Source organism: Palaemon carinicauda, chromosome 26, assembly GCF_036898095.1.
Source record: "Palaemon carinicauda isolate YSFRI2023 chromosome 26, ASM3689809v2, whole genome shotgun sequence".
Taxonomy (NCBI): Eukaryota; Metazoa; Arthropoda; class Malacostraca; order Decapoda; family Palaemonidae; genus Palaemon; species Palaemon carinicauda.
Genome location: NC_090750.1, coordinates 102,230,074 through 102,235,073, shown reverse-complemented (window position 1 = coordinate 102,235,073; position 5,000 = coordinate 102,230,074).

Here is a 5,000-nt window from a genome sequence, read left to right as displayed (position 1 = left end):
TTTAGGTCCCTTTTGCTGTCTCTGTCACTCTCTTCTTTTATCTAGCTTTTCGCGTCTGTCTTTTGAAGCGTATTTCACAAGTCTAGAAAATTTAAGGTTAAGAAAGATATTTTACAATCTCTCTCTCTCTCTCTCTCTCTCTCTCTCTCTCTCTCTCTCTCTCTCTCTCTCTCTCTTCCCGTATGTCTTTTGGAGCGTATTTCACAAGTTTAGATAATTTAAGTTTAAGAAAGAAAATATTTTAGAATATCCAATCATTATCTCTCTCTCTCTCTCTCTCTCTCTCTCTCTCTCTCTTTCCGTATGTCTATTGGAGCGTATTTCACAAGTTTAGATAATTTAAGTTTAAGAAAGAAAATATTTTAGAATATCCAATCATTATCTCTCTCTCTCTCTCTCTCTCTCTCTCTCTCTCTCTCTCTCTCTCTCTCCTTTTGCCTAGCTTTTCGTGCTTTTTTTTTAGCGTATTTCGCCAGTCTAGATAATTTAAGGTTAAGAAAGAAAATATTTTACAATTTCATATTGTTCTCTCTCTCTCTCTCTCTCTCTCTCTCTCTCTCTCTCTCTCTCTCTCTCTCTCTCTCTCTCTCTTCCTTTACTGTTCATGTCTCCGAGCTCCAAGAAATGCTCCTAAACTGTCAGAAGTTAGACCCATTTAACCCTGGCTAATCTACTCCATAGCTACAGTTTCTCTCTAACTTGATGCCGAATTAACTAAGTCTTTCTCCTGATACCTACTGTCTGTGTTTGTCCTTTGAGATCGGTTTTATTTGTATATTTGTTTATCTATCTGTTTATTTACTTTTATAGATATTTTACTGAACCTTTCTTCCTTTTTCCTTTTTCTCAATCTTTTCTCTTTTATGTATCAATACACTCAGGCGCACTATTTTATTTGTTCATTTATTTACCTCACTGGGCTCTTTTCCCTTTTGGAGCCCTTGGGCTTTTAGCATCCTGAATTATCAACTGGGGTTGTAGCTTAGCAAGTAATAAAAATTATAATAATAATGACAAAATAAGAGAAAACGCTAATTTATTCCCAAGTTATTTCTGTAATTAATAATATGATAGTGACAGAGATTTGAGGAGGAATAAATAGATAATTTCAATTTCAATAACGTTGATAGTTTTAGTAATATTGATAATAAATCTAATCTTTATAATATTAATTTTAAGAATTTTAATAATTTTTAGTTATAACACCATTCTCCAAATCGAATTTCCCTTTGGAAAGACTTTCCTAAAGAACTAGTAGACCCATAATCTTAAGAGAAAGGTTTATTGATAATAATAATAATAATGATTATTATTATTATTATTATTATTATTATTATTATTATTATTATTATTACTTCCAAAGCTACAACCGTAGTTGGAAAAGCAGGATGCTATAAGCCCAAGGGCTCCAACAGAGAAAATAGCCCAGTGAGGAAAGGAAATAAGGAAAAACTACAAGAGAAGTTTAAGAACAATAACAATAAAATAGATATAATATAAACTATAAAAAAATTGAAAATAACTAGAGGATAAGAATAATAATAGATAAGAGATGATAACAGGAACAAATCAGGATGAATTGGTGACCTCGGGTTATCAATACCTAGGTAATTGTTTGTTTTTTATCGTTAAAGCAAGAGATAAACTTTTGCTTTCACAGTATTTGCTCTGACTTATCGTCAAGGGAAAATCAAGCACGTGTCACAGTCTCTCTCTCTCTCTCTCTCTCTCTCTCTCTCTCTCTCTCTCTCTCTCTCTCTCTTACTGCCAAGCTTCCCCAAGTTTAAATTGTTCTCTACAATTCTTAGTAGTTTCAACGATTCCACCTTTTTCCATCATCAAAATTCTATAAATTGTTTTCCTGTCTAATACTAATAAAGTAGTAACGCGATCGCCTAGCACTTGCATGGCAGCAGATCGATCCCAGCACGGAAGTGAGTTTAAGCTGTTTACTGAGAAGGATACTGCTATGGTTGGGCACCCTAGTGGGCCGTTGGTCTTGCCTGGCTGACGTTCTGGTGAGCATCTATTTCGATGATACCGGAATTGAAACCAGGCACCTTTACCTTTATAGTGAATGGACTTTGTATATTTTGCATTTCTTTTTATTTTATTTTTTTCTTCACCGGCACTTATATTGCCCTTCGAGTCTACTACTTTGACTTTATCTAACCAGATGTCCTTCTTTATAATTCCTTCTTACAATCCAACCTCGTTCTTGCTACCTTGAAGAACAACAACATATATATTCTATATTTTATAATTATAATTAGTTGCATTGTTATATTTTTGCCTGATTCTTTGTTCAACTAATTACCACAATTTTGATGAGAGAGAGAGAGAGAGAGAGAGAGAGAGAGAGAGAGAGAGAGAGAGAGAGAGAGAGAGAGAGAGAGAGAAATGGGGTGACTGAATTTCTTTTCTATTGAGATTTGAGAGAGAGAGAGAGAGAGAGAGAGAGAGAGAGAGAGAGAGAGAGAGAGAGAGAGAGAGAGAGAGAGGTATGGGTGTGATTGAATTTCTTTTCTTAGGAGAGAAAGAGAGAGAGATGGGGTGATTGAATTTCTTTTCTATTGAGAGAGAGAGAGAGAGAGAGAGAGAGAGAGAGAGAGAGAGAGAGAGAGAGAGAGAGAGAGAGAGGTATGGGTGTGATTGAATTTCTTTTCTTTGGAGAGAGAGAGAGATGGAGTGATTGAATTTCTTTTCTATTGAGAGAGAGAGAGAGAGAGAGAGAGAGAGAGAGAGAGAGAGAGAGAGAGAGAGAGAGAGAGATATGGGGCTAATTGAGAGTTCCTTTTCTCAAGAGATTTGTCCACTGTCATATTCCATTACCGAGAATTGTGACTGACTACCCAAAACAATTACCAGAACATTTTCTATTGCTTTCAATTTTATCACCCTAAAATATCATACATTTTAGAATGTATTATTTCATAGTCTGAGAGTTACTAGTTCCTACAGATTATAGTGAGGGAAATATTGTTCCTACACAGTACAGTGATAGAAAATATAGTTCCTGTAGATTATAGTGGCGGAAGTATAGTTCCTACAGAATACAGTGATAGAAAATATGTGTTCCTGCAGAGTACAGTGATGAAAAATATAATTCCTACAGAAGACAGTGAGGGAAAATATGATTCTTACATGAGTACAGTGAGGGAAAATGTAGTTCTTACAGAGTACAGTGATAGAAAATATAGTACCTGCAGAGTACAGTGAGGAAGAATATAGTTCTTACAGAGTACAGTGATAGAAAATATAGTACCTGCAGAGTACAGTGAGGAAGAATATAGTTCTTACAAAGTAAAGTGAGAGAAAATATAGTACCTGCAGAGTACAATGAGGAAGAATATAGTTCTTACAGAGTACAGTGATAGAAAATATAGTACCTGCAGAGTACAGTGAGGAAGAATATAGTTCTTACAAAGTAAAGTGAGAGAAAATATAGTACCTACAGAGTACAATGAGGAAGTATAAAGTTCCTACAAAGTAAAGTGAGAGAAAATATAGTACTTGCAGAGTACAATGATTGAAAATATTGCCTTCTGAGAAGAGTTAGGAAAAAAACATGATATCTTAAAGAATGAATTCTTTCCTTGAGTTAAAAGAAAGATAGACCGAAGTAATACCTGTAGAAGTTTCAGAGAAAAACATTCATGTGAATTTATCATATTGCACATAATGAGGTGAATGTAAAGTAGTTAGGAATTATGTTGTAAACCCATGTACAACTAGAGGGGCGCTTAGTGGAGCGCAGACCTCCGCCGCCGAATCTTATTTCTCGACCTTTTGCTCGACCTTGACCCTTGACATTTAACCTTAACATGTGTTAATTGGCGTGGATTTTCATACAATCAAATATGGAACAAGTTTGAAGTATCTGTGACAACGATGTCCAAACTTATGTTTGATTATGTGAATTGGATATTTTGCTTGACCTTTGACCTTGACATTCCAAAATTTAGTCATTTCCAGCTTTTCTACAAAACAGTTAATCCCTGCAAGTTTCATTACGATTAAAATCGTGGCCGGGAAGCTGTTCACAAACAAACACACACGCACACACACACAAACACAAACAGGGACGAAAATATAACCTCCTTCGAACCTCGTTGGCGAAGGTTTTTTTTTTTTTTTTTTTTTTTTTTTTTTTTTTTTTTTTTTTTTTTTTTTAGTGACGTGGAGGCTTTTTCAATATTCATAGTATGGTCATGACAACCTTTCTTAATATTAAGTTTATTTGTCGCATCTTGATAATCATGAAAATAGTTAGCGAATGACTTATAAACAATTAATTTAATATAAAGTAATGTAAATATAAAAATTTCTTTTAATGAAATTCCTTGGATTAGCTTAAGGTTTAAAGGCCGCTAATGAGTGACAAAGGCAAGGGACAGTAACAATGTCTTAGCTAGTAGAACAATACCCAATTTACATATATTCAGCGCCCAAGAGCCCTCTCCACCTAAGCTAGGACCAGGGAGAGCCAGGCAATGGCTTCTGATGACTCAGCAGGTAGACCTAAAAGCTGTGTAAACCCCCCCCCCCCCCCCATCCTTAGCTCACAAGGATGGTGAGGTTGCAGACACTACAAGAAACTATCAAGCTTAAGCGGGACTCGAATCCCAGTCCGGCGATCGCCAGGCACGGACGTTTCCATCACGCAACTATTTATGAATGTTTAATGAATTAGAACATTAACTATAGTCCATTTGTTTTAGCGAGGCGGATTTGCACAGACTCGCACGGTGCCCTTTTAGCTCGGAAAAAATTTTCCTGATCGCTGATTGGTTAGAATTATCTTGTCCAACCAATCAGCGATCAGGAAAATTTTCCGAGCTAAAAGGACACCGCTGCGAGTCGGTGTAAATCTGCCTCGCTGAAAGAAATGGACTGAGAGAGAGAGAGAGAGAGAGAGAGAGAAAGAGAGAGAGAGAGAGAGAGAATATAGTTATTAAATCACCCCTGAATTAAATCAACACAAGAGTATTCCTGAATAA